Here is a 22,330-nt window from a genome sequence, read left to right as displayed (position 1 = left end):
AACAACACAAGAGAAAAAGATACACAAGCTGGGGATATAGATGACGGATTAAATTCCTGGATCAAACCACACCTGAATACAAATGGCCTTTGAATTAAATTAGCCAGTAAGTCTACTTCTTCCCTTCCATCCTTCCTTCCTTTTTTCTTATTATTATCTTAATTTTGCCCATTTGTTTCAGATATTTTAATTTTGATTTCTACAACTTATAACGGAGAGTTAAAATGCTTGGTGTTTTAAGGTTTTAGTTATATCATTAACTTTAAAATGACAGATGGGACATTAACAATCCTACAGCCTGGGTCATTTTTTTTCTGGATTAGGTTCAGCACCTTTCCAACTGTTCCCCATAGAATAGTGTTCTAACCTTGGCAAGTTCTAGCTCAAGAAAACACTGGTCAGCCTGATGCTTTCCTACAATGACGCGAGTCTCTCATGCAAAGTGGTCAGCAAGAGATGGAGACTATTTGGAGCTATGATTCTGAAAGCTTATGAAAGTCAGGGTGAGTGACTCAGCTGTCACTAAACCCTGAGGCAGGTGAACTTCTGGATAGTTTTCTACAGCTTTGATGAAGCAGCACAATAGAGAGCTAGGCTCCTTGTGTTCACTTGCAGATTTTGACAGCTAAATATACAGGGAGAAAAATCCACAGTTCCCAGATTCTTTTAGCTATCGGTATAGTTTCTATAGACTTTGGGGTCACCTCTGTTGCATTTCACAGCTCCACTTGAACAATAAACAGGCATCTTCTCAAATGGTGGCGTATGGAATCATTGTTGTCACAAGGCAGGTAGCGGCTGTATTTCTGAACTAAGCCTCAGACGGCTGCAGTAGCAGTCTCTCTATGTAATTTAGTGGCTAAGCTGCTGGGATTTTGAGTCAGAAATGACTGCAATCCAATAATATTGTTTTCACCACCTATAAACCATTGATCCCACCTCTCTGTATCTTAGTCTCTATCTAGAAAATGCAGCCAGTAATAATGCCTACCACTCAGGGCTGGAGTGAAGGTTAAAGGTAAACCACACGGAAATGGCACTTAACACGGCCCTGTGTGTTTCAAACACTGAAAATGCTAAACATCAGCTGGACATGTTGATACACACCTTTAATCCCAGCACTTTGGGAAGCAGAGGCAGGAGGATCACAAGTTGAAGCCTAGTGTGGGAAACTTGGAGACTTATTGAGACCTTGTTTCAAAATAGAAAACATAAAAGACTAGGGATATAGCTCAGTGTGAAGGCTCTGATCTCAATCCTCCATACTACAAAAAGTTAACCATTATTTTTGTGATAGTAATGACTGGATCTTTCTCTCTGCCTCTGTGACCACACTGCTATTAGTCTGCCCTCAGGAATCTCTTGTGATCTCAAAGTAGGGAAAGAGCCAATGGATTTGTCTTTGAGGGACTGGAGAATCCGACCCAGGCCATGCTAAGAGGAATCCTGAGAAAGGCAACACATTTTCTCTAGACGAACAGGAGGGCCAAGTGCCTGTGCAAGAGAAGAGGTGGCTGACGGGGGCCCATCCAGGGACAGAGTTGTGAATTTTCGGCATGCACACCTCCATCTGCACTGGTGACAGATACAGTCAAACTGGCCTTGGCAACTGACAGCTCGTCTTCTGTGCAGGGCTCCTCTGGCAGGCTCCTCCTGTACCCATCACTTTGATGCCTCCCGTGACAGAGCCAATTGTTGTCACAGGTGGACAAATAACCCTCCAGCAGCTGGAGGCTTTGTGGGTGTGACAACACCTACATGTGCAGAAATCTAGCCCCAGTGAAATCTGGGTCTTCGTCTATGGGGGAGGGGTGTTAGCCCTAGGGTGGGGAGTAGGGAAGCACAGTGGGAGGTTCTGTTTATGTGGTGAGCACAAGTCTCATCTCACAGCTCTTCCCTGAGGCAGCCCAGGATATCAAGGAACAACACGGGAGTTTCTAGGAATGAAAATGAAAGCCACACTCATTAATTAACATCTCAAAGCATTCCTCCCCCACAGCCTGGAAGGAGCTTGGCACAGTACAGCGGGAAGCTTGTAACTTCAGCCTCAGACAGATGGTTTTCTTTGGAGATCCCTTCTACTGCAACAGCATGGCTTTCTGGGAAAGGAGAAGGAGGAAATTTACCTTGAAACGATGCAATTATAATTTCCATCCTTTGAAGCCCCATGAGTCGCCTCATGCTCCCTACATGCCTGTAGGATGAGGATCACCAGTTTTGAAGCACTGTTAGGGCACAGAGTTCTTACAGAGGTGCTGCTCCGCAGCTGGGAAACAGGTGCATTTCTTGCTGATGGGGCTGCACTGTAAGGACTGTGAGAGATGTGTAGCCCCGTAAACTAACAAAATCTGAGGAGGAAGATGGGAAAGCTTACTGGAGAAACTACTCCAAGGGGGTAAAGTAGGCCACTCCCAACTGTTTTTTTTTTTTTTTTTTTTTTTTTGGTCTTTTTTCTTTTTATCCGTACTGGGGATTGAACTCACGACTGCCTGCTTGTAAGGCAGGCCCTTATGCTGCTGAGCTAAATCTCCAGGCCCCCCCCCCCTTTTTTTCAACAAAGCACGAGAACACAGCAGTCTGACCCTGGGTTTGAATGCCAGTTACGTTGTGACATTGGCCAACTTAGCTACTTTTCACGTCTCATTATTTCCACCCGCTTGATATCATTTTTCACAGGGCCAACCTCCCTAACTCATTGTGAAAATTAAGTGAGATAACACATGTAATATTTGGATACATGTCTGGGAAATAGGAAGGGCTCAAGAAATGCTAATTTATTACCCACAACAGGCACACACTGCTTGTTTATGAGGAGTCAGCCTCCCTGGGTGGAACTTTCTTGTCTTAAAGATTTCTTCCTGATTTCTTCCTGTCTTACTGATCATTATATTGGGTGCTTTCTGGCTGTTAAGCATCACCCTGATCTTGCTCTCCAGCCTGGGTAGTTTTCCAGCTCTCTGGATGCTAGCACTTGAGGTCCCACCATCCTGGAGCCCAGTACACATGACCTGTTCTCTCTGTTCTCTCCATGCTTCTCTGAAGTCTGCTGATGTCTGTGTCCCACACCCACCTCAGCCTGCCCTCCTACTTCCCTGAGGCTCTGTGTCCTTTCTCAGGTGTGGGAAAGGAGTGGACCTCAGATGTCTTGTGCAGCACTTTCTGAATTTACTTCTTAGAGAAGGCAAGCCTGTGCTCTGGGAATCCCACCTGTGGGCAGACAACTCCACCCAAAGTGCTTAGTGACTTTCCCTCAATAGTTCAACAGAACACCCTTCAGTCGAGTCCTTTCTGTTTAGAGCTTATGGCTTAGACTGGGCAGTGCGGGCAAGAATAACTGGGTCAGACTGAGTGAGGCCCACTATACTGTGGTAATGAGCCCCTGAAGATTAAAGGCGTTGCTACTTAGGTTAATGTCCTCGATGTAAATAATCCACTTGCACTGCCCAAGATCTAACAAAAACCACTTTATCTTCAGTAACCTATTCAATGTTTTTCCTTCTCCTGGAGCTCATTCCATTTGGCCTCCAATACAATCAATCAAGTACTAAAGATTAACCATGGTTACTAGCATTCCTAGTACTAGCTTGAAGAAATGTCCTTGCTTCTTAGAGTAGAAAGCCCAAATTTTAACCTAGTGTCCCAGTTTTTTATATCTTTCTCTTCCTATACCTCCTATTTTATTTCTTATGTCTCCCCACCGAGCCCTGTAAACTCTTAAAAAATAATCAAAGCATATCAAAATACAGATGTATTTCAAAAGAGAGTGTCAATACTACTGGTTGCATAGGAAACAAGCACAGACAACTCGAGCCACACAGGCAGACAGGAAAGTTGTGGTTTCATTGAATTTAAGGGACAGCTGTGTAAGGAAACATCGGCACACTTGGAAACCTGAACTCTGCTGCCCGTCTAACCAATTACTTATGACATTCGCTATTAGCAAGACAGCACTGGGAACACAAGCACCCGTAGTCGCTCTGTGCTCGCACCCAACTCACCTGACATACGGGAATGGTAGGAGTCACGCGTGGAGTCGTCACTGCCTTGGAAAGTAACCGTTTTCATCCTCTGCAGTTCTCCTATGACATGCCCTGTTATGGCCCTTCCACTTGCCAAATGAGCCACCCATTTTCAGGGTACCATCTCTCTGGCCTGCAATCTTTACATGCCATAGCTTCCGGGAAATGTCTTTTTTATTCCTTAGTAGTCACTCAGGATTTATCTTTCCAGCTGAGCTGTTTCAACCCCCTGCCCACTTCCTCCAAGGGCAGGTGAGTTCTGTCTTTCTCCAATTTAAAGCATTTTGTGTGAGCTTATCGGTTGGAACATTGTGCTGCAGTTATCTGATTATGTATCTATTTCTTTCACTAGACAATGAGCTCAAGGGACAAGAATATTAGTATCCACCCAGTAGACAGTCCGCAAATATAGAATGATTCAGTAAGTAGGATGGGAAGAAAGAGAATGGAGCCTGTATGTCTCACTGCAATTCAGCCACAATATTAGCTCTTACATGAGGATAGCCACAAGCCTGGGAGGGAGGCCTGGGGCTGTTGTCCCTGTCTATGAAGCTCTTGTATACAGTGTGGTAGAGGAAGCAGGTACATTCCAGCTAATACCAGTAGCTGGAAGTAGAACCTGATGTCACTTCTATTAAAGATAATTTTCCTTGTTTACTAAAATATAAATGCTGATTTAAAAACTATAGTGTCCATTTGAATTTAGTACAATTTATTTTTTTATTTTAAAACAAAAAAGAATAAAAATGATAATGCAGAATTACAAATTAATCAATTAATTATTGTTAACATATTGTATATTGTTAGAACTGTTATCTTCAAAGTAGTCATTCAGATTATAAGATATATGTATGAAAAAATAAACAATGAAAATACAAACTGTTCTTTTTGATGAACTAACAGAGATTAGTAGTATAGTTACCTATCCTATATATATGTTTATATATATATATATACATATATTTTTTTCCCTTCTTTCCTCTGTCTCAGTCATTCTTTCTTTTTGATCAGTTTCTTTCCCTTTCACTTTCACAGTATCTATTGTACATTTTGGACCTCATTTACTCTTCCATTTTTTTCTCTAGAAAGACAATATGATATTTATACATGTGAGTCTGATTTATTTCACTTAGGAGTATGGTCTCAAGTTGCATCCATTTACCTGTAAAAACCTCAAGTTTACCCTTCTTTATAGCTGAGTAGTACTCCATTGCATAAAAATACCACATCTCTTTTATCCATTCCTCAGTTGATGGACATTTGGGTTGTTTCCAAAATTTAGCTATTACAAATTGTGTTGTATAAACATAGGTGCACATATATTGCTATGGCGTGATATTTTCAATTCTTCTGGGAAAAAATCCAGAACTGGAGTAGCTGGATGGAATGGGACCTCCAATCTCAGTTTTTTGAGGAATCTGTACACTGATTTCCACAGTGTTTATACCAGTCTACACTCCTACACATAATAAAGAGAAGTTCCTTTTCCCCACATCACCACCAGCATTTATTACTGGTTGATTTCTTTAGGAGAGTCATTCTTTCTGGAGTGAAATGAAATCTCAGTGTTGCTTTAATTTGCATTTCTAAAATGACCAGTGAGGTTGAACATTGTTTTATATATTTATCTGCCATTTATGTTTATGCATCTGAGAAGTGCATATAAATATGTTGTACTACAATTTTAACAGGGGACCTTAATACTTCACTGTCACAAAGAGGCAGATTAACTAAGCCAAAAGTCAGCAAATAAATAATTGAACTGAATCAAACATGTGAACAAATGGATTCAACAGACATTTATAGAGTGTTTCACCCAACAACATCAGAATGCACATTCTTTTCAGCTGTCCATGGGACATTCTCTAAAAAGCCCGTGGAACATGCCTAAGTTAATGCAAAGGAATTGAAATTATTCCATGCATATTATTTGACCATAGTGCACTGAAATTGGAAATTAATGGCAAAAGAAACTGAAAAACTACATAAACACATGGAAATGAAATAGCACCCTCCTAAACTCTCAGTGGGTCAGAGATGAAATTAAACAATGTCTATAATCAAATGAAAACAGAGATACAGCATACCAAAACCTGTGGGATGCATTGAAAGCAGTCCTAAGGAAAATATATAGCAGTGACTTCTCACATCAAGAAAACAGAATGAGCATAAATAAACAACCTAATAGTACAATTTGTTTTAGTGAAAAACACATTGCCATTAATCTTCCCTCCAATGCTCATCCTGACGTCAAGCATACTTATCCACCAGTCTAGTCACTTTCTGAAGCAGTGCTGGAAGTCCTCTTTGTGAATGTCTTTAAGAGATACAATAAAAAACACAGTGAATGCTGCAGCTGAGTGCCACCTAATAAACAAGCAGGCTGGTGAAAACATCACAGTTTGCCTTCATCGACCTTATTCACCGGATCTGACATTATGCAACCTCTGACTCTTCTTCCAAAACAAAATGATCATAAAAGGTAAACATTTTGATGAGTAGACCAAGTCAGTCATAATAGTGCCACTAAGACACTCATGAAAGAGAACTCCCAGAACTGCTTCAGAAAATGACAAGAACAATGGGGTAAATGTGCTTGAGGGAATGGGAATGTTTTGAGAGACATTCATAGCAATGTGTCTTTTACTGTAATAAAATTTTAAAATTTAAATATTTATTAATGATCTGATTATACCCACATATTGAAAAACAGACATTTTAAACATCAAGAAATTTCAAAACATCAAATCTACCATCACAATGTGACATTTGGACCCTGTTGGTCATCTTTTCATTGCAGGGGAAAAATATCACCCATAATTTAAGAGATAAAAGGTTTATTTTGACTCATGGTTTCAGAGGTTTCAGTTCATGGTCATCTAGCTCCAACGTATGTGGCAAAAGGGAATGGCAGTGTATAAATGCTAACTTCATGGCACCCAGGAAGCAGAAAGAAAGGGAAAAGTTCAAGAGAATGAGACCAGATGTCCCTAAGGTCACGTTCCCATGAGCTATGTCTCTACTTCCTAACAGCCAATACATTGGTTGATGAGTTTGGTGAGTTACCCCATTGGTAAAGTTAGTGCCTTTATAATACAATCACCTCTCCTGGAGTCTCTTAATCCAGTCAAGCTGACAATCAAGATTAAGCAGAACATTGGCATTTTGCCATATTTGCTTCAGGTTTCTTTGTTATGCAATTAAATTTTATAAATAACGTTAGAGACTGCCCTGTCTCCTCTCTGTACCCTCCTTCTTAGATTGCTCTGCTCTCAGATTATAACTCCTTCCTATGATGTCTTTTGATTTTTAGTACACATAACATGTAGTAGTTTTAAGTGATCATGAATGAATATACAGGAATGTACCATAAAATATTTGGGCACTGATGAACCACATACATGATGTTATCCCACAAATGATATTGTCTGTGGGGGTCACAGCTATTTTAGTTTGTGTAAGATCACTCTGTGATGTTTGTATAATGATGACATTGCCTAATGATGTAGTTCTCAGGACATATTCCATTGGTAAGGGATGCACGACTGTATATGGAGTCCATAAATGAATATACAGTACGTCTTTGTTATAGTATGATATTATACATATCAATATTGTGGTTTTTTGAGTTGTCTATTTAATTGCACGTAGATCTAGTGAATTAATTTGGATTGATGAAAAGTACCCTACCATATGGATGAATCAGTTTATTGTCCATTTGCCTGCTCAATGATGTTTGTTTCCACTTTTAATGATTATAAACTAGTTCCAAAAAGCACATCTTTGTTTACACTTCATTGTGTATACAAAATAACATGTTTTCACAGCCAGGCCATCCAACAACAGAACTGCCTGCTTGTAGAGACAAAAGACTTCCCGTTTCTGGAATGTATCATGGAAAAATTATCAGGGAATGTATACAGGGTTTTTCCAGCCAGGCACAGGAGTGTACATGTTAATCCCAGCACTCTGGGAGCTAGGGAAGAAGGGTCTTAAGTTTAAGCCCATCTTAGGAAGTTTAGTTACCTATGGAGACCTTGTTTAAAAAAATGACCAGAGGTGTGATTTAGAGGCAAGGTCCTGAGTTCACTCCTTAGTGCTGCTGTACTACACCAAATACGTAAAGAAACAAATATTTCCTTTCCCTTCTTTTTAAGTTGAATCTAATGGTGCTAAGTTGCCTTTCAACTCTAAAACTGAAGACTCTTATGACTTTAAGAACAACTATATTAAATAAATAATTTCTGAGGTTTTCTCTGAATTCTGGGTTTACGGCAAAAATGTACCAGAAGCTAGTCCTGGGTCAATGATTAGAAGATGACCAACTCTTAAGAGATGACCAGATGAAGTACATCTGCTTGCTGATGTTTTCTTGCTAAAATAAGGATGCATTCAAAAACTGTGGAGCAGTGTCCATTAAGTCATCTAACTAGTGCTTACTAAGCACCTATTTTGTACCAGGCATCATATTCCAGGTTTCTAAAGTGTTAGGTATGCCTGGTGAAGCAAAATCTCCCATAGAGTTTATGACTGCAGATTAACAAGGGCTATAATGTGAGACGGTCTTATGTACTGAGTTGTGACCCCTCCTCCATCTCCCACCAAACCTATAGGTGAAGCTCTAACCCCAGGGCCTGATGTGACTGTATTTGGAGACAGGATCTTTTACTTGAAGTCATTCAGGTAAACTAAAGCCTTAATCCAATCTGACTGATGCCCTTGTGAGTGGAGGAAGTTTGTACACACAGGGATAGCAGGGTTGAGAAGGTTGCGTGAGGGCTCAGCAAGAAGTCAGGGCAATGAGAGAGGCCTCAGGAGGGATCAACACTGTTCGTGCTCAATCTCGAATCTCCAGAGTGCAAAGCTGAGAGCAAGCTCTCTAGCTTAACCCTCTTGTCTGTGAAATTCTGCTCCAGTAACCCTAGCAGACTTACGCAGGCGCTATGGAGAAACACGCAGCAGAGTTAGGGCGGAGAACAAGGGAGCTGTCACTGTGTTAGGTGCTCTCTGGACTCTTAATAGGTCTTTTGTCAATTATCGTCACTTTATAGATGAGGCAACTTCTTCTCAGAAAGATCAAGTGACTTCTGCAATGCTACACAGCTGGAATGCAACGGAGATTCAAACCTAGGTCTTGAATCCAAATTATCCTTACATAATGGCATTCTGCTTCTAATTTTGTTTTTTACTTAAAGTAAAATTAGTATGAAAATCATGCTTTGAAGTTTATAGATTATTTTTATAGGCATTCTCACCATGTAGGTAGATGATATTCCCCCTCTTCTTCTTCCTCATTCACCTTCTATTTCTTCTCCTCTACTTCACTGTCTTTATTATCAGGGCTCAAAGAAATTCAGTGGTTGGTTCAACTTCACAGCAGGGTACTGAGAGAGGTGAGTGTGGGAATTAGAACTGAATTTTCCACCGTTGCTCTCTCTGTTTTGTAAGAGAAAGCATTTACTCTTTGGGCAAAGCCTTGATCAGCCCCTGAAATGTACATAGCATTTGAATCTTTGCATTTACTGTTCTCAGAAAAATTGCACCAGCTCCAAGGTATCTGAAGTGTGGACCGAGGCACTGGCTTTGCATGTTTCTCAGAGGCACTTGCATCTCCAGCCCCCATCTGCCATGACCACCCCTGCCCAGCTGGAGATGAGCTCTGCAAGGCCAATCCAGTCTCCTGCCACTGGATAAATCAACCTAACTGTGGAGAGTTAATTTGTCTGACTATAAAGTGCATTCAATAAGTGTAAAACAAAACTAATTGGTTCTCTTCCATACAAATTTAATCATACCATAAAATGTGATCAATGCAAATAAAAACCATTGAGTAGGTTAAGTGTCGAGGATCCATAAAAGGGGAAAAATGGCCCATTCGCATAATGGTAGGAATCGAAATCTGGATACGTGTTCACTTGTGCATTAATCATCTTCCACGCCAGAGTTGACAATAGCCAGGCTGTGTTGGAGGGACACTGAACATTTGCTTCTTTTGTGCCAATTGTGTGGAGGAGATAATTCACTCATTGATTTGGGGGTGCACATGTTATCAGCTAATACATTCTGGATAATGTGCGTCAGTTGCTGGCGTCTGCAGTTCATTCACTGATTCTGGGCGCTGCCCATACTTGATTTGTGGAGGGACTGACTGTTTTCATTGTTGTCAAGGAAGCAGGAGTTGGTGGGTGACAGCAAATACATTTCCCAAAGGGTCAAATGACACAGGAGTGGGGATGAGGAGGCCTCTTTTTTGCATAGTTTGTGAAAAATGAAGCTGGCTAGAATCTAGTGATTTTAAAAGCATCCAACCTAGTCCTCTATTTCATTCTCTCTCTCAGAGAAACAAATGGAGACATTTAAGCCATTCACCATTGTTCAGGTGACAGAGGCATCCTTGATTCTTTCTTGGTTCTAGCTGGAATCACTGGGCCTTGCCTGGAAGCCTAGCTATTAACATCAAGTCCACGAGTGAGAAGAGCCTTGTGGTCCAGCTCCTACCATAGATTGGTGTTTGAGGAAGCCTCTCTAAACTTTTGCCCAAGGGGAGATAACTGTGCTACTATTTTGCATTATGACCAAAGCCTTCACCTAAGCCATGACAAACCACAATTCAATGGAATGAGGAAATTGCTAAGGGTGACATCTATGAACTTTGAGCTCCAGCATAGTCTGGAATGGACTGAGGTCACACACCATCCACCTGAATCTCTTTGATGGAGACAGATGGCTTGTTGTCCTGGTTCTCTTCTTCCTTTCTCTTCTTTCCATCTTCCATTTTTGCTCTACTATTCCATCCCTAAATGTGGCATAAAGTATGGATCAACATTAAACCCGTTCTCTTCTTCAATGAAATGACAGAAGGACATGTGGGTGTCCAGACAAGGTCTGTAGTTCCAAGCTTCCCCTGCAACTGAGTATGGTCCTAAGCACCCTATTTCTAGTGGACAAGCACAGATGTTATGAGCAACTTTCAATTCTGCCTCTGAAATCTCTCTCCACGGGTGTGCTTCCATGTGCCTCACTTTTTTCCCTAAGAAATAGTGGTGATCAGAAAGGGCTCCTAAGTATTTGAGAAAGAAATGACATATCATCTGGATTCTCTGCCAATGTGAAACCTCTTTCTTAGACTGACTGTGTTGGGGAGAAACAGACTTCTGTTGTGCCTGCGTCATTATAATATGTGGTCTATTTGTTATAGCATCTACCCTAACAAATACATTTCATCATGCCTCTTCTTTCTAGGCATGTTTAGTTTGCATCTTCATATGCTACACAAATGACCAGTCATTGTACTTATTGAAATTTTAGTTCTTTTGTCTCTCCACCCATTCTATATTTTTTCACTCCTAATGGAAATACTTTTAACTGACTATAAAAGTAATGCATACAAATTATAAAAATATTTATTAAAGGTTCTTATAAAAAATAAGGTTTAAACAATTATTAATTACATCATCCAGAGAAAATCACAGTAAAACTACACATTTGCAAAAATATTTTTTAAAAATTTAATATACAAAAGAAAAGTTCACACAATATAAATGGACAACTTGAAGAATTTTCATAAGGTGAATTTACCCTGGTGTCCTGGCTGTCCTTGAAGGCCTCTGTGTTCAGAAGTGAGGCTTTTGAAAGGTAATTGGATCACATGAGAACTATTTCTCAACGGATTGATCCATTGATGCAGTCATAGCTGCAGGCTGGGAAGAGGCGGTCACTAGCAGAATGAACTTCAAGGTGCGCGCTCATTGTGGGCTCCCCTTTTGCTCTGCTTTCTGGATACCATGCAGTGAGCAGCTTTCCTCCACCATGATTTTCACTCTTTCATTTCTTCTCTGGAGCCAGTAAATCACAGCCTGAGCCTACAGGAAACTCCTTTAGGAGTGGTGGGTATCAGATATTGTCTTACTTTATGCAGGTCTTGTTTGGAGCGTAGGACCCAAAGCAGAAGCACAGTCCACGGTCACAGAGGCAACAATCAACTTCGAACAGTTCTGTCACTCAGTGTCCTCCTTTCCCCAGTGGGCATCAGGAGGCTCATCTCCGTAAATGGCTAAAAAGACTCGGACACTTGAGGATGAGAAATTACTCCCAAGGGAAGGATCTAAGGAGGTGAACATTGCTGCAGGGTTACATTCCTATGGAGCTAAGGCCTAAGATTCTTTCTCAACAAAACTCCTTTACCCCAGAGTATTACTGTCACTGCCCTTGTCACTTACTATTCCTGCTAGCAGTGATTTCTCTCCACTCCTGTTCGGTCTTCAGATATCTGTTTAAATGATATTTCCACTGGAAAGTCTTCCCCACCCCACACTTACACCAGACCAAACCAAGCTCTGTGTATTTCCAAAGTATCTGCTGTCATTGTGCACCATTGCTGGTTAATCATCTGCTCTCCCACCCATCCTTGGCCCAGACTGAAATCTTGTTATTTATGGCATACAGTTGGCATTTAATGTTTGATGAACAAGTGAATGAATCAGTGAATGAAGGAAGGCTTTACAATCCCTTCTTGCAGCCCATGCAGGATGGTGACTCTAGACCAAATTAAATTGGTGTTGACCTAGAATTTGGATTCGTGCAGCCTCCAGATTGGAATTGGTGCACAGTAGTGCTTATAAATAGTGTGTGAAAACAGGATCCCTGAGCCCCTTCCACGACTCAAACAATAAGGAAGACTTACTCCCCATGGACTCCTTCCAGAAGAGCCGAGAAGGATCACACATTAAGAATTTAATGTTCCTCAAGGGAAATCCACCTCTTACATTTCCTGGCTTCCCTATCTGCCTTTTTACCAGCTAACAATTCTTTCTGCTACTCTGGTCTCTCTGCCTCTGAGTCTTTCTATGCCGCTTCCTGGAATCTGCCTCCCCCACATTCCTGGGGCTCTGTCTTTTCCCTGTGATTTATCCCCACAACATCTCTTGCCATTCTATTTGCCTATTTGTCGGCTTCCAATAATTATTTAAGCTTTATTAGGTATTTATCAAGTAAACTGTCGACTTCTGAAGTGTGCTTATTGTAGCCAGAGGTTTAGAAGGGCAATTTGCATGCCTCTCAGACATCACATGGCAAATCCTCTCTCTGTACTGAAATTATGATATGAACATGATGTTTTATGAGATCATAGAATGGAGATTCTGAACTCTAGAGTATGTTATGTATATTTCTTTTCTTCTGAGGTTTTCTGAGAAAGAAATATATGGGCAGCTCATATTGAAAGAAGGGTTTGGAAATGTACTCACTGAGAGGAGTCAAGAGGAAACAGGTGACTAGTTCAGCTCAGCCGGCCTTTAAATTCATGGGGTTGGATGCCAGCCAAGCTAACACCCACTGGGCACTGTAGCTCCCTGAACTTTGCTTTACCGGATGATTACTCTGGATGTAGGGCACAAAAGGGGTGCCACCAGAGACAAGTGAACTGCAGAGACACGAAGCCCAGAGAAGAGGCAACTGAACAATTATGACCTTTCCCATAACAGACGGATTGGTGTATATGGGATGCAGAGTTCTTTAAAGGCTAGAGCTGATCCTGGAGAGAGCAGGATCTATCTAACCCTTACATTTGTTATCAGTTTGATGAACATTGAGAGGTAGGCAGTTTTGATGGCTGGGTTTTCCTCTGTATAGATGGAAGTGGCACAAAACCATGAGGAGGACATCTGCTGGATTCAGTTTTTCTCATTACCAACATCCATTCCTCCTCTTATCTGGTAACAGCTCTCAGAATTTCTTTTGAGAAAATGACCTCTTTCTCATTCTCAGTTTGTAAAGCTGGTGGAGGGTTGGAGATGTCCTCAGCTCAGAGGCAGGCCTGAGACCCAGGTGTCAGATGCTGATGGATATATTTTAGTCTCTTGACTGTTCTCACTATTCATGGCTGGCCCTCTTCCTCACCCAGGCAGGTGTAATGATATTGAGTTCTAGGGCTTTCTTTAGGATGACTGGAGAAGAAAAATCATTTCTGTAATGGAGCTTACAATGGTGGGAGCCATAATGCATGTAAGTCTGGAGAGGAGAGGGTCTGACTAAAAGGAAAGCCACTGGAGAGAAGAAAGGAGAATGGAGAAGAAAGAGACGGAGATCTCACAGCATTATCTAGTTCTGGACCTAAGTATTTCTCGAGTTTATGCCTCAACTTGCAAGTCAATGAAAGAAAAAGAGCCAGAATCATTTTCATTATTTGAACTGCTATTATTATTAATGTTTTATGTCATTTTGAATAATGCTGTCAGTCACCACCAAAAATAATGTTGACCAACACAGTTATTCATTGAGAGCAGTAGAAATGAAAGTAATGACGAGATTTGGGAGGTCATTAGATTTTTTTTTACAGTGAAGAAAAAGTTATAGAAAGGAACTAAATCTTTTATCCGGCAGTCACCTGGAAGCCAGAGCTCAAGGGTGGCCAAGTCTAGTCACTTATCAGTGGTTTTATGGACACCCTTTAACCTCTCTGGGTCACTACTGCCTTACTTGGGGACATTTATGGTTCTTCTTTGCAAGTATGAGAAACAGAAATGACAATAGTGCCTTATAAACAAAATAGGATTTTTCAGAGGGGGTTACTATTATAACTTTTATTATATTTCCTTATTGCCAGGGTATTCCAGAGAGGCTGGATACCCACCTGTCCCAGGAGCCACACAGGTAAGTCATTAGGTCAGATGGTCTAAAATTTTGCCTTCAAAATATTGACAAAGGAAACTTGTATCTCCTGAGCAATGCCATTAGGCTGGAATATGTGTGCAAATATATGCTAACTCTTGTCACTACACTGCGATTCTGTGGAGTAGAGGGTCCGCATTTTACCGTTTGGAGAACTGAAGCTCATTTGTTTAAGATCAAGTAATAGATTGGGTCTATGGTTAGTTCTGTGGGATTATTAAAACCTTATTTTCCCACTGAGTCATCCTCTTCAGGATCCATAAACTCAGTACTGGCAGAAACTCAGGAAAGTGTCAGAAAAACAGGAAAAATACCTGACACAAGACTACTCTAATTTGGACCTCAAAGTGAAAAGACCAGGGCTAAGACATAGCAATAAGATAATCAAGTGGACAGATTCAGATGACCTCCCTGTGAAAGCCCACTTAGTCATTAATTTGAAGATCATTTGTTAAACACCTACTATGTTCAAGGCCTTGGACTAAACATCTCCCCTTCCCTTCAAATACTCTACCCCTGAAAGTAGTCCCACAAATAACTCACTCTAGTACAATGTGGTGAGTTGGAACAGGGACAGGATGAATAGGAAGTGCTCTGCATTGCAGAATGGTTTTGTAAAGAAGAGGGTGCATCTGAATTGGTCTTGAAGAATAGGTAAGAGCTCATCACAAGGCCAAGCTGAGGGATGTGCATATCTGGAATGGCCAAGAAAGCCCAGCAAGGCACACATGACCTGCTTGGAGAGTAAGTAGCTGTTGGTTATTGTTGGATGCTTGGCAAGTAGAAGGTCCTAAGTTTGATTCCTGGTTTTAAAAAAAAAAAAAGATGTTGTTGGAGTGTGGTAGGTAGAGTGAGGAGGTGAGCCCAGGGAATTCAGCAGATCCAGGGATGAGCAAATGCTAGGAAAGGTTGGCATATAATCCTATTGAAGGAATTTAGTCTTGAGAGTGAGAAGGTAATGATGGTCCCTGCTGTTACTGGAGAATGGATTAGAGTTCTCAGTTTCAAGAAAGAGACCTCAGAGAGTCCTGCAGAGTTAACCAAGACTGGTGATCATGTGGGGTTGAATTAGCACAGCATTTGCAAAGCTATGAAAACCAAGATATGAAGTCTTGGAGATTTTGCAGCAGTCTTCTCTGCTTGTATACCTCCAGGGATGGGGGTGCAGGAGATCACTATCTAATAGAACAGCAAAATCCTTCTTCAAATTTTCCTGTTGCTCTAAGTTTCTCAGAGACCACTCAGGAAGGAATGGCCCATTCTTCCACTGTGGAGTCCGAGGAGAAAGAGATTGAATCACCCATTGGATACAAAAGGATGAGAAGATGGACCAGGTACACTTGCCTCTTGGAAAAGGGCTATCAGGATGGGGTAGTCTCATGGACTCCCAACTCAAGTCTGGGAACCCAAAGACTGTACTATAGCTTCCACTTCGAGGGGATGGGCAGAAGAGACCAGTAGGCACACTACTCTCTCTTGGAATCCTTCTGGGAGTGGCCTGTGAATTTCTATTTATACTTCAAAATAAATCATCCAGCCAGAGACATTCAGGGGGTTGGAAAAGACTTTAAGTTGTGTAGGCCAGGGGTCAGCAAATCCTTCTTAGTGGCCAGAGAGTAAATATTTTAGGCCCTGTTGGTCACCTAACAGATATTCAACCGTGTTCTTGTGTGAAAGCAGCTATAGACTATAACATGTACATGAATGAGTGTGGCTGTTTTCCAATAAAACTTTATTTACAAAGCACAGGGAGACTTTAAGGCTGTTTTATCCTTGATTTGGAGAAATACTCAGGTGAAGAAATGGAGGCTTTTTTATAAAAGACAAAGCAAAACAAAACAAAACAAAACCCTTACCAGCTAACAGTTGCTTGACAAGAAGTGTTCAATACATGTTTATGAAATTGAATCAAATGGATGTAAGCCAATTCTTTTTTACAACAGAAACTGGTGGTAATGAGTATGTTTTTCGCATCTGTATTTCTACAGGTCTGCAGAAAGTAGAAGGTATGCAAATCTCTCCTTTTCTATCTCTCATTTCTGTGATCTTAAGGGCCACACGTTTTGTCTTAGTGGGTGCTTTGGGCTTTAGATTGTGTGGCACATTGGGTGAGGCTGAAATTGAGTGGTCAGAGGACAGACTGTGGTCAATTTAGTTTTGCTTTGTCCATTCTAAACAGAGTGTCAATTGAAATAGGACACTATGCTAATCAAGGTTTTTAAGGGAATAGATTCAATATGGTATACACAAATTATAGGATTATAAATTATCCTGGTCCACATGCTAGAGACCCAAAGAACCAAGCTGATGGCCTGGATCCTAAGGCAATGTCATGTATGAATCCAGCTGAAGACCTAGATCTGTCACAGTGTCCTCCAAGCATCTAGCTGGAGATCTAGAGCCCAATGTCTCATGCAAGTCTGTATCAAGGATCTGTACTGGGAACCCAGAGGTCAGTGGCAGAAGTTAGAAAGTCTGCAGTACTGGGGTGAAGGATTTGTGCCAACAGGCAGAGGGATCTGCCCTGGAGCCAGGAAGTGATAGTGAAGGTAAGGACCAGAGCTCGCCAGAAGAGAACAGCAGCCATTCTCAGCAACAATGAAGACCCGAGCTTCTCCAATTATGACAACAGCTGAGTTCACATCAGGAAAGCCAGTGCGACAAACTTCTCCAGCAACAGCAGGCCATCTTCCCCTCTAGTCCTCCTTTTATGTTGTTGACAACAATCTCAAGTGAGTCTTCCACACCCAAAACCACGCTGACTCAGTTATGCTGAGTGTTTCATGTTGACCATTAGTTGGTCTGCCACAGGCACTTGAAAATGAGATGACCCATGAAGTAGAACCTGGTCCAATGTAGTGGGCTTTGTATTCCAATAGATCCTCACTTCTACTGCTTTCCATCTGTATCAACTCAAACACACATCTTAATCCACTAAACCTCAGTTTCTCCACTATAACAATATTTCCCTCAGGAATGTTTTGAACATTAAGTAAAGTTAGTAATGTAAGCTATCCCATATTGAGCTAAGGACATAGCAGGCATTGGGAGTCATTTTCTATCACAGCATAAAAATAACCCATGCATAGTGATGGTGGTTGCTCACTGACCATCTTGAGGTCCTGGAATTTCTTGTATTGAGTTCCTCTTTCTCTCAGTGAAGGTGTATGAGGTTATAGTGAGTGTATTGGTATAAGGGTTTACATGTGGGAAAAGACTTACCATGCCTGCCACATAGTAGTCATCTGAGGTCTCAGGGTGTCCCACAGTGTGCTGCTCCTGGAAACTCCAGGGGCCTGCCCTTCCTCTCTTCTGCTCTTTTCATGGGCATCATTTAAAGACCATTTGTTCTCCCTCTTTCCACCTTTTCCTTCTCTTATCTACCATCCCCTTTCCCCCTTTTCCTTCCTCCCTTTCTCATTTACTTCCCTTTTCCATTCCTTCCTTTTTCTTTGTCAGTGTTCTCGTTTTCCTTTCTTTCTCCTCCAACCTCTTCTCCATCCCGCCCATGCACAAAGCTTGCTTCGTGCTGTTTAGATATAAGGGTGCGAGGCACAGCTCACATCACAGAAAAAGCCTATTGAGTGTCCTCCCTCAAAAGACCTCAGCCACAGAGCAGGTTATTGCTGCTCTTTCTGGCACCAGGCTACAGATCTCCACCCTGTGGATTCTGAGCCTCTCCAGCTCCCCTGAGCATGGAGTCTCCTCAATCTGCAGCTGATCCAAAGGGTGCTAGGACAGAACGCTAAGGAAGCCTTTCCCCAGGCATCTTGTTGCCTTGGACCTGGCAGTCTTCATCCTGCCCTGGGTGAACCTTTTGCCCCATAAATTCCTCCTCTCATTAAGACCATCGCCATTTTCCCTGCATGCTAGATGAATATTTTATGGCTGGTTTCCTCCCTGACCCACAGAGCTCTTCTCTAGGGAGGAGAGTCCTGACTGCTCTCTGTTCTTCAACCCTTTGTGTGAAAGACTAGCAACATGGAGTTACAACGCTGTAGGCTGCCTGAGTTCAGATCTCATGACTGCCTTATCCTTTTGAAGTTCTACCTCACATGAGCAGGCCCCCTTAACAGCTTTACCCATCCAAATTCTACCAGGACCCTTTTTCATTTTCTGTACAGTGAGGCACAGGCTACAGTCCATCCCCTGTTCTTTCTTCCACTGGCTCTTTCCCAAGGCTCAACAATGTGTGGGTGTTGTCAGAGCTGCCATCCTCCTGTGGAGGCCTGGCTGTCAGACTTGGGGGTGCATTGTGGGTCACTGGGTCTGAAGGAGGCTGAGAGCAGGAAACAGAATAAAGGGGAGGAGAAATCAGGAACTCCTGGTCCAATTGAGGCGTATAAATCTCCAGGCTGCTGTGAAGCCTTTTAAATGTTTTGACAATCCCCAATCCATCAGAGCCTTTAATTGGGTTTTGACTGAGTTGTTCTATATGTAAATACCAGTTACTGGTGAGGTTGTTTATAGCCAAACTGTCTATTTATGCAAATTGTGTTCCAAGATCACAGCATTTTCATTGCAGGATAAAAACATTCCTTTTATTTAATGCCAAAATTGCTTCCTCCTTGGGCTGGGGCTTATTTTCCTCTTTGGCTTTTAAATACAGCAAAGCAATTTGGTAAGTTAGTGGAGAGGCGGTACCCAGCAATGGAGGCCACAAAGGCTCCTACTGGGTTGGGGTAGGCATTGAAAGTGGTTTTTTGGGTTCCACAGATTTCCGTGGGCCAAGTTCATCTTCCTTCCTCAAATAGAGCCTCCTTGAATAACGGGTAGCTCCTTTTTCTTCAGTCAATCTGGCCATGTTTAGTTAGCTTACACCTGGTACTCTAACTGAAATCTTCCAGGATGATTTGATCACTCTTCTATCACTGGTGATAATAATAGCTTGTTTCTTCCCAAAAGGATCTCCTTACATCCCAGAATGAACTCATTTCTTCCTTTCATCCTCAATATATAATCCTCCATTTTTGAATCATCCTCAATATAAAATCCTCCATTTTGAATGGCTTGTGTTATGCTCCATGATCAGCACCCCATCTTTCAAGCCTTCCTAGGTTCTCTGTGATTCCTAAAGCCAAGATCCACTGATGTGCTTCCAGGGATTTAGCTCTGACCTGCCAAATGGTGCTAAGAAAAAAAATAACGTTGCAAGTTGGTCTAATAACGTACTGTTCAGCTTAGTATTTATCAAATGCACTGAGCCAAACTCCTGGTAATAGAATTGTGTTCAACACAGACAGACCCGCCCCTGAGGAGCTGCTTTTCTATGCCCACAAACCCTTGTTCCCAGGCTCAGCTGAAGATACTCCCTCCAGGAAGTTCATAGTCAGCAAGTAGTCAAGCCTCTTGTCTTACCAAATGCTCTGCTCTTGTTGGGCCTCCATCTTAGCAAATTGCTATGGTTGAAATGGAGCTGGTCCCCCAAAGTTCATGTGCTAGAAACTTGGTGTTTGGGGTGGCTGTGTTGACAAGTGGTAGAAGGTGAGGTTCAGTGGAAGATGACTAGATCACAGAAGCATCACCATTGGAAAAAGCTAATGTAATGTTTTTACACTACATTCCTTACTTTCCTTAAAAACAGGTTGACATGGAAAGAACAACCACTTTTAGAGATGGGAATTCTCAGTGCTTCATTATTTCTTCTCCCTGGGTGAGATAATCTAGCATTTTCATCTCCATAAAGATGGTTTCTGGATCCTAGCCTGCCACCTCCTTGGTCTCTTGCTTCCTGTCTTGCCATGTGACCTCTTACTTTTCCTCATGGTGGCACTGCCATGGGACTCTCATCAAAGCCCAGAAGATGCCAGCACAATGCTCTTGAATCTCCAGAACTATGAAATAAATGTGCCTACTTTTTTAAAACTCCCCAGTTTTAGACATTTTGTTATAGCAACACAAAACAGACAAAGACACAAGATAACCATCCCTTTGGTCTATAAAGGAAATTTTTCCCATCAGGGAAAAATTCCTTCATTTTCCTATTCTTTCCCATCACAATCCACATCTTCCTCCCTCCTCCACCTTTCTCATGTCAGAGGAAGTGTACACCTGGTGAGCCCAGCTGTATCTTTCTGGACACTGGCTGCTGCTTCCTATGCAGGGATTCTTTTCATGTCTCTTGTATCGTTTTTCTCTGTCTCTTTACTGTCTGTCATACCATCTGCACATGCACAAGATGCTCACCTAACATGGATTAATGGTTCTATATCCATGCTACACATTCTTCTGCTCAGAGGCTCTCAGTCTCCAGTAGCACATCAGTATCTACGCAGGAAATTTTCAAAGCAGGTGCCTGGGTCACATCTCTGAGTAATTAAAACAGTGTGTGATTGTGGGAAGTCCAGGAATCAACTGGTTTTGTTAAACTTCTCAGATGATTCTGTAACCAGCCATGGCAGAAAATTCCTGCTCCTGCTTCATTGCTTCCATCCTCACCAGAGAAAACATTTCTTAAAATTAGTCTATTTCTATTTCTCCATCTCCCCACTGATTTCTCAGTCCACTGCCACCCAGCTTCATCCCGTCAATGCTCTGAAGCTACTTTGACAATTTCACCAATAACCTCCTGTCTCTAAACCCACCCCCACACTTTCACTTCTCCGGCCTGACTGCCAGGATGCTGGACAACACTGACATTGTGCAGAAGCACAATGGGGGCTTCCAGATCCTGGGATACCCACTTGGGATGGTTCTCCTGCAGTGTTCCTTCTCAGCCGTTCAGATGGGACCTTCCACAGCCACTTTTTAGATATGGGGATTCTCAGTGCCTCCTTTCTTTTCCCTGGGTGAGATTATCTAGCATTTCCATCTGTATAGGGATGCCTTTCTAAGTTCCATTTCTAGCCTGATTGTTTCCAAGTTTTAGATTTGTGTCCTTTCACCACCTGTTGAACATTTCATATGCTTTATCTCCAAACTAGATTCCTTCCATTCACTCCTATGTCCTTACGTGGCACCTTGAAGGTACCCAACCCTAAAACTGAGGAGCCATGAGTTTATTTCTCTGTCTCCTCACATGCAATTGGGCCATTGGGTTCTGTAAATTCTAGAGCTTTAATACTTATTCTGGTTCTCCGCTTATCCCCAAAGTTCCATCATCAGTATCTTAGGCTTCTGTGGTTTATATCTTATCCCATTTTTATTCTCTTCTGTTCTTTTCCAAGTAGGGTAAAGATGCTGGTTATGTGTTATCTGTCCATCAGTTACCAGCAAGGGGTAATGGATAATGATATCCTTAGAATGATGGATAATGATAGCCTTGGGTGTCTCCTTCAAGAATTGCTTAATTTCTGCTCAAAATCTATCCCTAAAGCCTAACAACTGCCTTGGCCTGTCTCTTCAGTTTCATTTTCTGTTATTCCCTGCCTTGCTACCACATACATAGACCCCTACCTCTAGCCATATACATAAATCATGAGATCCATCATCACCTTGCATTATCCATACTGTTTCTCTTGCCTGGAGCCTAGCTATTTCCCAGTTAGCAGCCAATATTCATTCAGACTTCAGTTGAGTATGAATACCTTTTTGCTCATCTTCCAGTGGGAAGTCCTATGCAGGAAGGACCAAATCTATTCATTTCTGATTCTAGTCTAGTCTTAGTAGAAACCAAGCAAACCTTTGGCATTCATACATATTTG

This window comes from Cavia porcellus, unplaced genomic scaffold (assembly GCF_034190915.1).
Source record: "Cavia porcellus strain 051 isolate PalLab524CR breed Dunkin Hartley unplaced genomic scaffold, mCavPor4.1 scaffold_16, whole genome shotgun sequence".
NCBI classification, from domain to species: Eukaryota; Metazoa; Chordata; class Mammalia; order Rodentia; family Caviidae; genus Cavia; species Cavia porcellus.
Note: the sequence above shows the minus strand (reverse complement) of the source record.